Source organism: Diadema antillarum, unplaced genomic scaffold (assembly GCF_040938485.1).
Source record: "Diadema antillarum isolate AM-2024a unplaced genomic scaffold, OU_Dant_1.0 seq00000810_RagTag, whole genome shotgun sequence".
Lineage (NCBI taxonomy): Eukaryota > Metazoa > Echinodermata > Echinoidea > Diadematoida > Diadematidae > Diadema > Diadema antillarum.
The window spans coordinates 1560916-1579787 of record NW_027271690.1 but is presented as its reverse complement, the minus strand read 5'-3'; the positions used below and the strand labels follow the sequence as shown (position 1 = coordinate 1579787).

The 18872-nt window shown below is 37.6% G+C and overlaps 1 pseudogene; it reads right to left on the bottom strand.

Moving 5' to 3' along the window:
* Window positions 1–8430: 8430 nt before the first annotated feature.
* LOC139739677 (monocarboxylate transporter 12-like) lies at window positions 8431–18515 on the bottom strand (annotated as a pseudogene).
* Between the last annotated feature and the right edge of the window lie 357 nt (window positions 18516–18872).

Genomic DNA, 18872 nt, shown 5'->3' with positions numbered 1-18872 from the left:
TGTTACATATCAATTATTGAGTCACTATAGGCTTTGCGTCTTTTTTAGTTTAATCCATAAAAATGAACTGGCTCCGACATATACGCAAGAGTTTCTTTTATATTCTGTCCTTGGGCGGGAAGTACACAACATGATTGTAAGTAGTTTTTGTTGGTATTAATTAGATTAGTATAGCAACCACAAAAGCTTTATAATACAGCAATTTTGTAATTGCCACTAAACATATACAATGATCTAATTATACCTCCGTCATTTAGGTGAAAATCACCGATTTTCCAGTTGTTCGTGCATTACCCCATAGGCATAATCTTTTTATGATTACATGTTTGTAAATACACTGTGTATTTGGGGGGCGTCTAATTCATTGTGCACATAGATGTCCCTGTACCTCTAAGTTTGTGTTGAAGATACTGCCTATTATACGAAATGACGATATGACTGTGGCTGCTTGGCGGCTTGGCGGAGGTCTGTTCTAGCGGAGTGCTCCTCTAGTTTTCAATGTCGAGCCTCATGTGTTTTGCTTTGTGCGTCCAGAGGATGGTCTCTTTCTACCAGAAACGGGAACAAGATTATTATAATTTAGTTTTCGTTCATATTCTGTACATAAATAGAATTTGAACGTAAATCAAACCATCGTAAAAAATATTGTAATGTACACTCAGCAAAAAAAAAAAAATGTAAACACTTCTTCAAGTTTATAATTATCATAGAATATCTGGCTAGAAGTTAATGTATTACAATATATTGAGGGTAATTTAATTGGCTATAGGCCTGGGTAGGTCAATAAAAAGGGAAATTTTACGCATGAGTGAGTACTTTTGTTTTCTATTCCAAGGCACAAAAGAAAAAATGAAAAAAAAAGTTGTCATTCATGCGTAAGTGCTCTTCCATCTAACAATAAGAACAAAAGACAAATTTAACACATTAGATACATGAATTAAGTTGCAAAAAATAAACCTTTAAACTCTGTAACATCTTTGAAGCCAAAAATATCAATAACGGCCAAAATTAGAATGGAGAAAACGAAGCATCTTGGGTCAATCCAAATTCAAATGAAATAAGACAACATGGCAAATTTTGCAATTTTACTTTTGTGCCTCGCAGGGCAAAAATGAATGTGTTCACTCATGCGTAAAGTTTCCCTTTGTATTATCCTACAAAGCTTGATAGCCAATTAATGATAATGATAATGAATTAATACTGATGTTTCTAAGCGCGTCAATCCGGAAAAAAGTATGATATTGAGGTAAAATTAAATTACCTTTAATATGGTGTATGATACATTGATTGTCATCAAAAAATTTTCTATGAAAAATACGAACTCGAAAAAGTGTTTACTTTCTTGTGCTAAGTGCATATATTGAATGACTGTGAAGATGCATCCTCACAGGCAGCCACATGTTCCCTGTTTACGTCTTTCAATAAACCTTCTTCCGCTTGATATATCACTCCAACACTTCAAATTCACCGTATAATGCGCATTCATAATGAATTAATAAATGTGTATTCATACAAAAGCCATGTTCAGACGTATTTCTAGTCGGAGTAAAATTTTATGGCGCAGCAATTAAAATTGAAATTCATACTTATCTTACCACGACCCTTTGTCCACACGACGGTCGTGGGAAGAAACTCCGACCAATTTACCACGGCCTTCGCGGGGATCACCATGGAGGGTCGGTGTAACTTCCGGAAGTGGTAGCGCCGCGTACGTCGACCATACGATTATTTATTTATTTCACATAATTTGAAATGGTTGCTTGCTAAGATCCTCAGAAGCCATTTTCACACTTGTGTTTCTTAACCCCGGACTTTCTCTGACCCAGGACTATCGTTAGTCCCGTACCAATTTTTTGAAGCTTTTTACACTCGCCAATTAGTCCCGTACTAAGGGTGGGATTTCACGGAGCATGCGAACGATTTGCGAAGGACGCGAATGACAAAATCCAACATTCGGAAATGTTTTTCTCCGAATGTGTTCCGACAATGAAGCCCCGAAAACTATTCTTGCGCAATTTGTGCGAAGTTTCCACGACGTATGTGCGAATGTCGTGTGTATCATTGCTAAAGTACAGCATGTTACGTACACGAAGAACGCGCGACGGAAATGCGAACAACGAAAAAATTTTCAATAATCATGGGAGAAAATGTACCCAAGGAGAGGTGGAAGCTGTCTTGAGTTGATTTTTTTTTCCTTTCCTCTATTTCTCCTTTCTTTTTCTCTCATTTCTCTATCGTGTGCTTGCCTACATTTTTTCCCTAGGACCTATCTCCACTAGTAAAGCATTAGATTTTTTTTTTCAGTTCCTCCAACACATAATCTCTATAATAGTTCAAATGAAATTTTACATACTTTAGATTAATCTTAAGTGTATTCTGCGATTTCTTTTTTTTTTTTGTATATCAAACATTTCTTTCTCTTTGGTAGTCTTTAATTTGTTTTGTTACCATAGTTGTTAATGATATTGATTGATGTTTATATGTATGCTACGATTTTTATTTGTAGAAAACATATAGGTCATACATCCCCCAAACGTGCGCTAAACGTTCGCGAGAATGTCTCAAAAGGTACGCGAACAGTTTGCGATTTCGTCGTAAAATGATCGGAAAAACTTCGCAGATTTCGCGTAACATACGCGAGACATTCTCCAAAGTTTCGGAGTCTGTTTGGGGTTTCACGAACATTTTGCGAACATCGCGCGTGTCTTGCGAAGGTCTTGTGCATATGACGAGGCTTTAAAGACACTTTCGAGAACAGTTCACGAGCAAATCACGACCAAGTGTGCGGAAAAGGTTCGCAAAAAATTTCAAACTTTTTTGAAATTTGCGAACAATTGACGACGCTTCCGAACCCTCACGTTCGTTTGGCGATCTTTTGCAAACTAAAATACGAATGCTGGATTTTGCCATTCGCGTCCTTCGCAAATCGTTCGCGTGCTCCGTGAAATCCCACCCTAAGCTCTTGTCCGGGGCTAAGGAGAAAATTGACCTTTTTACACTCGTATTTCTTAGTCCGGTACTTTCCAAACCACATGAATATTCATGATTACGCTGTGCACTGTACACGTACACGTACGCACCGGCAGCACTTGATTACCTCGTTTCTGATTTGGTACGGGACTAAGCAAAAATTTACAAGTGTAAAAAGCCCTTTAGTAGATCTGCACATGATCATGGTTATTATTCATAAGCCGAAGAAAGCTTCAACCACCCCCGCGAATGACCTAAAAGTCGCTTTGATCTATGGAATCATTTCCTGCTGGTTTATCATTTTTCAAGGCAAACGTTTACACTATGTGATTCAAGGGTATAGCTTCGTGACTTTGGGCACTCATTTTCGATCACTTGGACACTACTATTCTATGTAATGTATCGAATGACAAAAAATAACACACTTTATATGATATAGCATGTACAAAGAAGGGGGTGAAAACTGGTTCCCTTGTAAGCGATTGCCGTTTATGCACCCTCATGAAAAAATAAAAAGAAAAGAGAGAAGAAAATCTGATTTCTCGGTGATAAACAAAGTCATATCTGATGACTTCTTTCGGGTCAGTACTATACGGTGAAAGTTTATATTGGAGACTCTTTATTTTTTTTCCAGACCGTTGATCCATGGACATAAAATGCCTTGGTTCTTTGTATAACCCCCCAAGTCTGAAGACGTAACTATAATTCGCAATTAAACTTCACATAGCACCAAGATAATTATGACACTTCATGTAGGCTCCGCTCTATCGACTTTCATAACCATAGATAAGATTTATTGACTGGTCTCCAAAGAATGAAATATGGTTGAAAATCCAACTAAATCCATGCGCGGAACCTGCCCCGAGCGTTAAAAACAAACAACACGAACAAAAACACATCATTAGTCAACTTCACAGTCTTAACCCTATTCTAACTGGGCTACTTGAGACCAAGTTTTTACTTGGGGGAGGGGGGGGGGGGGGCTTTAGATCTCGACCGCTGATGGCGCGATCGCCGCAAAATTTTGCCTGAACATAGAGCCGGATGTCAACTACGAAATTACTTGCTTGGTCACATAATAGAAAAATATTGATTTTCTATTTTTTATAAATTAAGTATATAGATTTATACGTTGAATTTGTATTTTCACCTGTAACTCCATTAAAAAGACCGAAGGATTGCATAATTTTTGTGTCAGAATTCCTTAAGACACATCCAACAATTTCCTTGTAAAAAAATAGCACAATCAAAATCAATTTCTTTTTTGTTTCGTTAATCTTTAATGTGTTTTATTGTTTTTTTCGACCTTTTGTTTTCTACTGTCTACTTTTCTAGTTGGTTGTAGTTATATCAATTTAACCCAACCCCCCCCCCTAAAAAAAAACAAAAAACAAAAAACAAAAAACAAAAAACATTGCGTTACTTCAGAACGGTGTACCCGAACGTCGCAAATTTGGTCTCAAAATATGCGGGGGAAAAAAGTCATGAAATGACGCGGCACCATCTTTGCGCGTTGCGGAATCATGGCGCGAAATGTGGTGCCAGGTAAAAATGTCAGAGGTAAAAATGTCAGAGGTTAAAATGTCAGAGATAAACTAAATGTCAGAAGTAAAATGTCAGTAGTAAAAATGTCAAAAGTAAAAATGTCAGAAGTAAAAATATCGGAGGTAGGAATGTCAGAGGTAAAAGAAAATCTTCTGACAGTTTTACTTCCGACATTTTTACCTCTGATATTTTTACTTCTGACATTTTTAAATCTGTCATTTTATCTCTGACATTTTTACTTTTGACATATTTACCTCTGACATTTTAACTTCTGACATTTTTACCTCTGACATTTTTACCTCTGACATTATCACACCGAACCCGAAATGTCGAGGGGGGGGGGTGGTCAATTTAACGCAGATCTAAAATGCGAGGAGACCGAGATTGGAGTTCATTAAGATGAAAGACATTTGGTCTAATGATGTTAATGATAATGATAATGGTAATTAGGACTATGTAGGCCTACATGTTTGATGTATGGGCATGGCGTTTATATGGTAATGTGAAAAAATGCGAATGAGCAGAACACTAAGATCTGGACACAAAGAAATGAAAAAGACCATAGGGTGCTAGAATCATTACATAATGGTAATTCATGAATTGCATGTTAATAAAATGTGATAGAAAATGAAAGAAGAACGTATGACCGTAAAGATATTTGGGAGTACAAAGTGGTAAAGTGGCCGAAGGATGCATGTGATGTAAAGTCCCTGTGGAACTTGATGAATATCAATTATAAACATAATTACATAATATACTTGTAACATAATAAAAAGTATATGTTACTCCAAGAAATTAATTAAAGTGATAAACGGAACGCCAGAGGCAGATGTGTAATAATTTTGAGTCAATATGAAAATTAACTGATAAAAAAAGAAAACAATATTGCATGCGTTGAAATAACAATTTCTTAATAAATATATTATCCCAAATTCATTGTTCCAATACCTCATGGTCGTCTGTGTTCTGTAATCATGACCCATGTACGTATGCTTGTAATCCTGTTCCCTTTATAATTTGACTATATTCGGTTGTCACAGGTTGGCATCTATAGTAGCATATCAATAAATAGTCTGTCTCTCGGAGGTTCATTTCTTTTTAAATCAAATCATTATAAACATATTTTTTTAACCCAAGGAAACTGTATGGTGCCATAGAGAATCAACATACCCATCTTCTGCATAATTGTAATTCAATCTGAGATTTGAAATCGTGAGATTCTGGTATATCAGGAACAATTAGAATTAAGGGATTGTAGTGGATAATCTGTAACAAAAATTGTGTATTTAGGAAACACACGAATGAAAAATCCCAGTCCCATTTGGTGACACAACATTATAATACTCCTGCGAAAATTGCTCCGGATGAAAGAGAAGGTTATATGTTTGTGGGTAGGTTTTATGTTTGGCTGAGTGTCCAGATATTTCGTGGGACCAAATGCCATGGAACCGAATCATCTATCTGTATTGCTTGTCCTCACAAGTTTCTCGAAACGATATTCAAACATCGCTCAGCTATTCCCGGTCAAACAATTATAACCAAGGAGGAATAGGCCTACTGTGCAATCTTGTAGCTAGTACATGTACCTCATTCTAGGAGTAACAACATCCAGCAATAAAGAGACAAGAGTGGTGGTATAATTTTTTTTAATGTCGTTTTTTATATCGCAACACAGTGCTATAATGACTGTCATAAAAATGACTTCTTTATACATTTCTATGTAGTATAAATATAAGCTTTTCATATATTTCAAAGTTGTAAAGATTATGTTACAGGCACAACCCATCAAAACTCTTTAAACAATGTGTTACCAAGTGTTTCACGCTCAGAATTATAGTTAAACCGCGGTCGATAAGCCGAGGCTGAAACGTGAAATCGAAACGGTATATTGCAAAGTATGCGTAATCTTTACTGAATTCACCATGAATTAATGATAATGATGTTGATATTACAATATTTCACTGCTGTACCCAATACTCTGTGCACTTCATATATAGGTACATTGTATGCCTAAAGACGACTGTGGAGTAAAAACAAACGCACGACCTGTGCTCTTTCGGCGTATATTTTGAGACGAAATTATCTATTTTCTTCTATAATTGGCTTTGAAATTTCATGAAACTATCAGATATGGTCCGTCGAAACACATATTGTCGGACATCCTTATATTTAGCGACGACTGGAGTGAAAACAAACCTACGATCTGTGCTCTTTCGGCGTATATTTTGAGACGAAATTATCTATTTTTCTTCCATAATTGGCTTTGAAATTTCATGAAATTATCAGATAGGGTCCATCGTAACATCCATTGTCGGACATCCTTGTATTTAGCGACGACTGGAGTGAAAACAAACCCACGATCTGTGCTTTTTCGGCGTATATTTTGAGACGAAAATATCTATTTTTCTTCCATAATTGGCTTTGAAATTTCATGAAACTATCAGGTATATGGGCCATCGTAACATTTCTGACAGTCACAAGAATGCTAATGATAAATGACGTTAAAGAATAGTAGATCAAGGCTTTTAAACATGAACACCGTGTAGATTCGTATATACTGTTTGCACATCATACAAACTTCACCAAACTCAGCTCTGCACAATCATGTATTACAAACAGGAGAGCTGTTTGTTTTCACTGTAGGTATACCGTAAGCGACGTCTACCCGATCATGAAAAAAAAAATCCTAATTCTGCATAACAAGAAGGACATTATCCATGGTGGGACGCAATAACTGTATTGCAAATTGTTCATCTTCAACTTATGAAATTCCGGCGGCAAAGAAGTCAGAGGAATTTATGTCAGAGTTAAAATCATTTTATAGAGGAAGTAGACATTTTGACTGATATCCATGTTTCTTGATACTCCTATACCTCTATTCACGCCATTTTACCTCTGACATTATATATATCAGCTCAATTATATTGCGGTGGTTTTTTTTGGGACTTTTTTTTTTTGTCGATCAGGGCATTTGATATAAGCTATCTACATATCATTGATCTGGTCCGCAGTTATAAACATTCAACACTGCAAAAATCATCATTAGAGTTATATATATATATATATATATATATATATATATCGCTTCAATTACTTCAAAGTTACACATCGTTACACTTTTGAAAACGATAGTACTATTGTGAAATCAATATCGCACACATTTTTGAACAGTTCCAATATTCTTGCTATCACCGTAATTGATATAGGCTACCATGATTGTTTTTACCATTCATTATCTTCGACACTGTATTATGACAACCGCTGTCAATTTTTATGCTAATTATTCCACATCCATACAACGATGTATATGGTACTTTTATCATATAATTTTTTTTTCTAGAATTCTTAAACATGTATTTCCCCGGTACATCGATTTTTAATACAATGTGATTGCTAATGAATGTCATCCTAAATTATCAATAACCATATAGAATTCGCTGAGGATCGACGGAGACCTAGTATCAATTCCATGCAAGATGTCCAGCTAGTCTTGACGAAAGGGTTGAGCAAGATCGTTGTCAGCCACTCACGTTTGATTGTGTAAAGTAGGTTTCGGAGTCCAATACACAGGAACGGATGATATTTTCTGTGTGAGATTGGGACGCGAGGCACATGGGATTGTGTTTGCCATAATAAAGGCGCATGTTGTGTTCGATGTCGTCATGCAACATGAATTACATGATACGAGCTTCTCTTATTTTGTGGTCTGCCCTGACTATACAAAACCTGAAGAATTTTGTGAGCAACGTTAGACACACATGACTAAGACGCTTGTCAAGGTACTAGTAAACAGCAAACATACCATAAGGTTGCCTATTGATCTTTGCACACTTGTAAATTCTACAACGTTGTTTTTTGTTACATAAAGATTTTCATCAGTTGCTTTTGTATATTTGTGTTCATGACATACCTGCCTTGTCTTGTGCGCTAGTCTCTTTGCACGATATCCTTAACACGAGCAAAACTGGCCACATGCCATTTTTACGTCAGCGTGGTTGGAATGGTTGGTGTTATCTATAGTCATAGTAAGAACCTATTTTCTAAGTTAGTAGTATTTATACAAGGTTTATGGACGCAATATGCACCAACAACGACTTACATTCTCGCCCATGACCAGCGGCTTTAACAATTTCCTCAATACCATAAGCCTAGAAATCAGCTCAGTAGGTAAAACCTAGTTTTTCTATCCTTTTTCTCTCCTTTTCCTCATCGTTCGATCAACGACTTCGGTGATGATGAGGTTGATGAGCGCTGTGATTTGAGCCACTCCCAATGACACAAAGACGGTTGCGTAAGACTTGGTAACGTCGAAGATATGACCTGTCATTAAATAGAAACAGAAAAAGTAGAGCCACAAAGAATCAGATAATCATTTCATTTGTTGGCACATGCTACATTTTCATGAACAAATCATTCAAGATATGATTAAACTAATAATACAGTTTGACATCATAATGGTAACATAGGCTTATCAAAATCGATCGGCAATGTAAATTGCATTATTCTCTTGAGGAAAGTTTGATGGGATTGCAGGGCTTGACACAAAAGACAAAGCTTTAAAGCGTGGCAGCCCTGGAAGAAAGCCATAATCTGCTTTTTTATACTTGTTTTACAACAGGTACGTGTGCATGAGGAATGCTGGCACCTCCACCCCCCCCCCCCCCCCCCCCCCACGTGACATGGAGCATAGGCAAGCTGTGATTACAACCCCCCCCCCCAAAAAAAAAAAAAAAAAAGTTTGAATTCTACTTCCAATGATAATTTGTTTACGTTCGTACTCTAGCAAATCCCTATTAAGATGAATAAGTGACAGCTTATATGACAGGCTTCAGCTTTGAGACAATATTATGGCCAGCATTAATTTACCTTGATTACCAAAACGAAAGAAAGAATAATTTTGCCTACAACTTTTGCATCAGATTTTGTAGGCATTTGTGAGTATAACTTCACTTTTAACGGCAAGACTCTTACACTTAGAAGCACGACAGACACTATCTCGTACAAGTGGTAGTTGGTTAATATTTCAGAAAAATCTGATTGGACTTAGTTAACTTAGACTTAGTTAACTTTTCAGAAAAATCTGATTTTGTAAAAATATGACGGTAGATACTGTATTTGCATCAGAAATAAGCCACATACATAGGCTCACATATCCACACACGCAGTTTTCTGGAGAGATTCACGTCAAATTTACGGAATGGTATCGGCTTCGAACGATTGCAGCAGGTAGATGCCACTTTCTTCAAAGTGGAACCAAATTCCCTATCGTTACTAATTCGGTTATTTCTACCCTTTCTAACCTTCGCTCATTTTCGTTTAGTATCTCTTTTTTATTTAATTTGATTTAATTTATTTATTTTTGCTGTTGTATGTATGTTTTAACTGGGCAATTTTTAGCCAAAGTTATCGGCAAAATTGGACCTTGAAACCATGCAACTGCGATTCTCGAACTCCGGGCAGCCTACGTACCTGACAGTATGTCACCGCAGATAGCACCGGCACCACACATCATCGAGTTACACGCCAGGGCCACAGACACATTCTCCTCACGGCGGACAGTCTTCTTCAGCAAGGCGTGAGGAGTAGAGTCAAGAATGAACATGACGAATCCTTGAACACAAGAGTTGATGGCCTGGTAGACGAATGCCGTACCCAGGTGTAGAATGAAAAACGAAACGGCGCAAAGTAAACAGCAACAGGCAAAGATTAGGTTGGGGTTCCAATCGAAGCGTATAAGGACGAGGAAGAGGATTCTTCCAAAGACACCACTGATACCAGCTATGCTAGAGAGGAATACAGCACGAGAGCGCTCAATGCCAAGCCATTCTGCCTGAGGCACGAGAAATAACATCCATGCGTAAAGAACGTAATTTGTCAAGAATATTGCCGGTGTAGCGAGCGTGTACATCGGCTCAGAAACGTAAACGAACGATTTCAGTCGATCTAGGAGCGACCTTCCACATCCCGAGGGTGTTTCCGTTTCTTGCGCCAATTCTGTTTCTTGGTTTAATGTTTCTGATCCCTCGACCACCAAGAGTTCATCCTGCTCCATCTTGGTAGCCGAAGCCCGTCTCAATTCGTGGCGGTCCATCGGAGGTCGGACCACGGCTCCGCATGCCACAGCATTAAGGCATATCCGCCAAGGATAAGGAATGCCCCGCTCTGTCCGTAGGCTTCTAACGATCTCTCAACGATGACTGGTAGGCAGAAGGCGCCAAATGTTGAACCGAAGAGGGTTAAAGTGTTGTAGAAAATAAACGAGGTGGGATAGTAGTCGTTTATTGCGACGAAGAGAGGAAAGACAGTTATGGACATCCCGAAACCTAATAAGAGATGTGAAGGAAGACGTCAAGTTACATGGATTGTTCAAATACCGTTCAGCGATTGGATGAAGCGATCAAGTGATTATGGACTACTTGTACTTTCCTCCACAAGAAAATATTTATATTTTAAAGATGACAAATTATGCCGACAGAACGATGATGTACAATATGTATGTATATCACAATCATTAAAGAATGATTATTTCTATGCTAATATGATGACAGAATATGAGCATTTCTTGATATTAAGCTAATGAATACGGAAACCAGACATACACGTATTATGTAAATTGCGGGTGCTTAAGTTGTGTGCAATGGCGCACTGTATGATGTGGGCTTGATGACACTTTGAAAAAGACTCCAGTGGCCCGGGGAATTAAAGAAGAAAAGGATGCGTTGCTCTGACTGAAACTAATATGATTAACATAATAGTACATAATAATTATTCCCGTGTAAAACGTGCAGCATGTTGTAATAGTATCACATCGCAGGGTTCGCAGTAGCGATGGATATCTCTGTATATGTATATATATATATATATATATATATATATATATACCTTTAAAAAAAAAACCTCTTTCCAGTCTTCATGGGGGCTTTTACCCCAATAAGTGGACATTTCTCTACGGCCTAATATAAAAGGAGGGCTCAAGTATGTAACCTCGGATCCCTTTCTGTTACTAATAGTAAGACGGAGTAGGAAGAATCATGGCGCATGTTATACTGATATTAGTATAATGTCGCTTCTAAATGAAAAGTTTGTAAAGTTTCGGTGCCTCCATCGCAGTATTGGAAGATTACTACCGTTTGTGATGTCACTGTAAGTGAACGATATAAAGAAAATATAAAAAGAATTCCACAAAACTTTTCTTTAAAAATGAAAGTGCACATCCCCTAGAGTTGTTACTGACATAGTTATATTAAGAGTAATATTTTTATCTGCTTTCTGAAAGAGGTAAGTCAACGATGTGCGCCTTTATTAAGTGAAAATACCTGGAATCTCCTCAATATCTTTTGCAACATCGTTGTTCCTGCGTTAAGTCACCAAATATTGTTTGATTGTTGTTGTTTTTTTCACCAAACATGTCTAGCGCGTAAATTGGCTGCTTCGAAACCTTCAAAAAATTACACATTTTCATATAGGATTGCCCTATTTTCCCTCAATTTTGCTGACGTGTTCTGCTATATTCCCTCAATCCTCATATTGGGGTTTCATTCTCCTAGGAAGGTTATATCACCAGCTAAATAACAGTTTGCTCTCTAACCAAACGAGTCTGATGCTTAAGGAGTCCAATGCCTAGTGTGTTTTGTCATGCGATATTCGTGAAAAAACAGACTTCGTATTTCGAAGAATGGAGCATAAGTATCAGTGTCAAGAACATTTCAACTTTTAATCTAGATTAGTTTACCTATTGCCGATGTCAGCAAAGCCAGTGGAATGACCGATTCGATGAATGGGAAGCACATGAGGGGCACTGCAGAGAGGAATCCTCCGATGACTGCTAGGACCCTGGCATTCACCACTCTCAGTAACAGGTGCGCAAGGGGAGCTGTTCAGTGGGAGAGATGAAAATTGGAATGATTATATTGTACTCAGGAGATTATGGTATTTAGCTCTCTGCCGGATCCTGATCTAGCCCCTGACCTTCAGATTGCCAAACGCGTTTACTACTCGATCCCCCAGGATTGTTTGTCGTTGCTCACATTGTCCCTAAGTATAATTTTTATGACACTTTTCCCCTCAAGCCAATATAGGAGAGATGTGAGGTGATGACGTCATTCCTTAAAATTAATTAATATTACTATTCAGTAAATAGGCTTACATCGGCCTTACAATTAAACTTTAAACTTCCATAACATGCAATGCCATGTTATGCCCGTTTTTGCTGGAACGTTCACCGCTTACTCGACTTATCAAAGTCAACTTGAGCATAATAACATTATTCAGAGTTGCTCTATTTAATCGTAAGCAGTTTAGCCATGTTTACGATTCAATGTATTGCCGGTAGGATACGTGTCATGAGTGCATAAATCGCATCCAGTGGTGCTGACACATTTCTATGATCTTGTTTTATTTTGTTATTCATCATACTTCGATCACGATCGTACAAACATTGATAGAATGTCAGTGGAAGGAACGTGTCTGTCGGTGTACATCAAAGAACAACTTCAAAGCGTATTTGGTTTGAAGATTATTTGCATTGCAGACACCGCGTACATTGATCTATCTTTGAATTGAGTTTATCACAGTACAATCACTGTTCCGAATCGTGGAATGACAACACGCTGAAAATTTCCCTTTAGCAGTGCGTGTAGCATTTGTTTTACGATATTCTACAAAAGGCAGATAGAGTAATTGTAAGGCACATTATTGTCATCTTGATCTCTCTCTTTGATTTGAGTTACTCATACAATCGCTGTTGCGAATAGTGGAATCGGAACACACTAAATGAATTCCCTTTAGCAGTGAGTACAGCATTTGTTTTACGTTTCCTTTTCTTTTTCTTTTTACAAATTGTATATAGCGTAATTGTGAAGCACATTATTGCCTTACGAAACATATTCTACAAATCAATGCTTAAGACAATGGATTGCCAAATTACTGGATTTTCCTTTTTGACAAGAAGTCACGAAGTGGCATGTACACTCACGAACTTCCGTCACAGCGTCGTGTATTTTAGACGTTTACCTGCGTGGGGTATGACGAGGACACTATAACGTTATGAAGAGTTCGATCGGAAAATTGGCTAAACGCCATTTTACGCATTTTACAGTAGGTGTATCATGAGATATTGGACAATAGAACAAAATAAAATCTTTCAAGTGGTACCCCATTTGTAACATAGCCAGCAATGTTCTTGAGGTTATAATTCAAAAGTCTAATCTTTCTCATTATTTTCTTGGTTTTTAGCAGCTTCAGTCGTAAATAATTATTTCAACATAACGACAATTAAGCTAAGTCTGTTTGCAATTAAACTCTTCATATCAGTAGGATTATCGCACGATACATGATGACGCATATCCATGAACAATCATAACTTATTTAAAAGGTGTTTAAAAGTTACCGAAGTAATTGTTATGTTATAAAAAACCCAAACAAACACGTCGGAGCTCATTACAATGCATTGTAACTATGTCCATTTCATTTTACTATGGTACAACCATTTTGTTTTGTTTTTTTCCAGTGCTCAAAGTCAACTGGAAAACAAAACATGGCACTACTATTACATTATCTTCAGTCAATCAACAGGAAGACAATCGGGTTTTTAGGAGACTCAAACACTGTTTTGTTGGGGTTTTACTCTTTTTGTTTCATAAATAGTACGGAATGGCATTTTAAGTATAGAAAATGTAGGCAACATCATTTCGGCAAGAAGGAAAAGAGAGAGCTATATGAGATTCCGTAAAATGTTTGAATTGTTTCAAGGAAAGTGACGTACCCACATTATTTGCAAATAGAAAAGGGAAACTAGAAAAGCTTCCCTCTAATCATTTTAGATATACGTGTCAAGGGAAACTAAATATAACTGAAGGGCTATATACACTTCACTAGGCATATTGATTCCTTCAATTCCCTGCACGTCTATGAGTGGAAGTCGCCCTGAATAGGCTTAAAATACCGGTGTTGTGGTTGGTACGTCGTGCGTTGTTCTGGCGAGTTCTGCCATCTCCAAATTGCGATGGTCGGCAACGATTGCCTGTCTTGTGCATCGTGTGTGTTGTGTGTATTATCGAGATACTTGTGTGTGGATCATGTGAGAGGGAGTAGAGGAAAAGATCTTACCAACACAATGCAGCAACAATGAAAGTGTATTAACGGACCCGGTAACTCACTACCAGCAAGTCATACATTTATATTACGTACTCTTTGTATGATATTGCTGGTAAAATAATATTGTTCACGCTATGACGGATACAGAGGTACTTGATAACATTTTGCACTTTCGTTGTCATGTGTGCACCTTTTGTTCAGTGGATACATTACAAAGTACCATATACCCACTGCAATTGAGAGGCGTTGCATTGCATAATAATGGATAATTGTACCCATTGGACATTTTCAAAGCATTGCACTGGAAACAAAGCTATTCATAATATTGCCGCCCTCTTACTCTTTATAAAAGGTAATTTGAAAATGGTGTGGAGTAGCACTTTGAATCCTTTTTTTTTCGCCCGCTCTGTTTCGAGGAAACAATGACTTTTGGGGATGAGATGCTTGGTAAACATGCATTTCCTTTATCTTGTGTATACTTACAGAACCACAACAATAAATTAACACAACCGCAAAATCTTATAGAAGATGATTTTTTTTTTTTGTTTAGCTACAGGTAAATAAGGGACTATTATCGTAATTGATATGATTATCCCATCTGTAAAGATGTAAACACCTGGTTCATGAGTGTGGTGATGGAATCATGAAGTCACTCAGAAGTAGTGTTTATACTTATACCACAATCCTTCAAATCAAGTACACGATAATTCATTTAAGGACACAATTGACGACAGCTATCATAAGAAAGAATTAATGGTATAGAGGGAGTCTCTTTTCATAGAAGAGAAATGGGGATCACCGTTAAAAAAGGTAAACTCTAAAATCCCACAAGTAAAGGAATAGTGAGAAAAGTGAAAGTCAAGATCGTTTTCGCGAAACATGGGGATGATGAAATTGCCACAGAACTCTCGTACAATAGCTATACGATAGAGAAAGTTTCATTATCTATATTCACATGTTTACATGGCATGGTACATAACAAAAGACACATGCATGGATACAGAATAAAAGGTACCAGAAAATAGCATGATATTCTAATCAAGTCCGATACCTGTCTGATACAAAGGTGTTTTTTTTTTTTGGTTTTTTTTTTACCTCCATATGGTGTAAGCAAACTAGCAGAAAAGCCATTATTAACCGAAGTCACCATCGCGTCTTTTGTCGAACAATACCAACATCATTCGATGTTTGTGTTTTCTCACGGAAGCATCGGTGTAAGCACGGAGGGTTTTTTTTGTTGTTGTTGTTGCTGTTTTTGTTTTTTTTACCTCCATGGTGTAAACAAAATAGCAGAAAAGCCAACATCATTCGAGAGTGACCGATATTCTTCTCTAAAGAATCTGTGTGAACTTTGACATTCCTTAGGGGTTTTTCCATTTCTGATATGATTTTGAATTACATTATTGTAGTTTCTGTATACTGTATACTTTCTTTATGAAAGCATGGAGTAGCTCCATGATTGAAATCAAACGGATCATGAAGGTTTAGTAGGTCTTTGTGTTTCCTGTGGTCCTTTTGAAAGCGTGAATGTCAGAATACAATTCTGTTACACGTTCTATCTACGACTAAGGTAAGGAACTGTATATCACATTCCAGGGAAGAGTCAATTACGCAATCACAAGCTGGTGATGTAAGGTGTAGTGTGTCTGGTCAGTAGGCCCTATTTATTTTGTGTCAACAATAGTGTCAACTTATCAAGGGTTTGTGCTGGAATGACTCAGGTCTCGATCCATTCGGAAACTGACTAAGCCAGTCTTGATTTCTTCAATGTACACATTATTGAGGTATCCTAGAAAAGAAACCACTGACAACTCACTATCCTCGATTTCGTTCAGGAATTCTCTTTAAGGTATGGGAGCAATAATTTAACACTTTGTGTGCCAGCTGGCCTTTTTGTTTCATCTGCAAATGGTTAAAATGCCTTAAAGCAAGAGTTTACACTAGTTATTGACAGTGTGCAGTGACGGTAGAAAGAAACAGTGTACAGATTGCAAGGAAAAGTTGCAATGCCATACACAAAAGGTCTCTATTTTCCCTTTTCTTGTTTATTTCATTTCATCTTGCTGTCAATAATTAATTGAACACTGGTCAATTCAGAAGAACGAAGAGGCAACGCGTTGATATATTCAAGCAAAATACTCGCTTAATTAGCAGGTCCAAAGGCCAGCTGTGTGTAACGGCAATATTCCAATATTTATCTCTTGTAAGTTGTATACTGTACCCACATAAAATAAATACCGTTCGTCGGGCACACAAGGCGTCTCGCGATTGGGGCATCCCGCTGCATCGATGCGGTAACTATAAGCTCCAACTTATCGCTTACTTTGAATGACAATGAAGAATATGTGTGTCGAACTCTTTACGGGAGCTCTTCAGGACGCTTCCAGGGAATAACAATTATGCGTTCCCCTCCAGCATGCACACCGCTTCTCAAGAAATCAATTATCTGAGGTTTAAGGTAGGGTACCTATACTCTATGCATCTAGGCGCTCTCATCCCATCTGTACAGTATGTAAAAAATAAATCAGTAGATTTTCGCATTGATAACTTCCAATATGATTAAACTGTCTGAATGCTATCTCAAGTTCTTAAGATATAACATCGTAGCTACATTTTTTTCAGAAGCATTCAATATGATTTAGTGGTCACAGAGAAATGTGGATAATTGTAAAGCATGTCATGGGTCTGATTATTCCAAGTTTAGCACGTATAGACAATGTTGGATGCTCTTCGAACTGCATAATGTGTGAACACAATGAACACAATGGACAGAACTTGGAGGAAAGGGATTCTGATATGCTCTACAAAACTACTCAATTCTCTTTGACTGAGGCAAATATCGATGGGGTTTTCTGTAAGATATGGGTAATATGAAATTGTATTAAGATTGATTTACTGTATTAAAGTTAATTATCATTGCGGAGGGTCCCGTTGTCATTTTTTAGGGACATACGGTATCTCTTTCGTCTCGTCAACAACATGTCGAATCCTGAAACATCCCACTAAAGTCCGAGTTGTGTGGAGTGGGACGTACATTGTTAATGTTCTTAGGCAAGCTTTCATTTCTTTTTGAATTAAAAAAAAATAGAGAGTCCACTATATCTGCTGGTGATTTATTTAAGTCCACCACAAGGGGAAGTATAACCTTTAACAAAAGATTTATTTTTGACGTTTTAACGTGATTCGCCTGTTTTTAACCGTATTGTTACTTCTATACATACCCAGATAACACAGTGTTAATCATACGATATACTATAGGGCCTATGTACAGTACAATGGTCCTCCCCACAGCTCAATCAATATGAATCGAACCGAACCGTAGATCTACGACGTCGATTCGTGGTCGAATTCCACTGGCCAGTGCAGTTCGTAGAAAACACTATTACTACTTCTACTACTACTACTGCTGCTGCTACTACTACTACTACTACTAAACTACTACTACTACTACTACTACTACTACTACTACTACTACTACTACTACTACTACAGGTCTACTACAACCGCTATCATTATCATTATACTTCTATATAAATCTAAAACAACAACTACTAGTACTACTATTACTATACTTCTACTATTAATAGTTATAGTAGCACTTTATGATACTAATAGGAAAAGTGATAATAACAATGATGGTAATAATAATAATAATAATAACAATATGCATGTTACCTACCAGAAAAGTACATCAGCGTTGCCGGCATACTGCAAATCATCGCCATGGTCTTGTAGTCAGTTTTGTAACGAGCGACCATCTCTGGGAGCAGAACGCCGAAGGATTTAGCCAGTCCCGCGTCGAGAAACATGAGTGCGAACTTGGCGAGAACAATGACATATCTCCAAGGGTCCGTTGAATCTCTTGTTGCCAATCCCCGTCTTGCCACAGCTTGTCGTTTCGCCATGTTTCGCCGGTAGACCTTACCGAACAAAACTTCCCAAGCAGCAGTATCAATACGCTTTATTTCTCAAAGTGCCAACTGACCGATGACGTGAAGAATGGCTATCGCATTTTAGCCCATGTTAAAGGTCAAGCCTATAACACACGCCAGTTTCTAATTCAATATTATCTATCGCTTGCATGTACACCCATTTAATGAGATGGTCTGTTTACGTGACCAGCAGCAAATTCTAGTGTGTCCGTGCGGAGAACGCGCACCTTTGTCTCTTACATGCAGCATTCTGTCCAGCATCAGGGAGCAAGGCGCGCACTGTGCACACCCAACCCCCTTGTGAAGATTGTGATCCATTAGTTTTCTTTT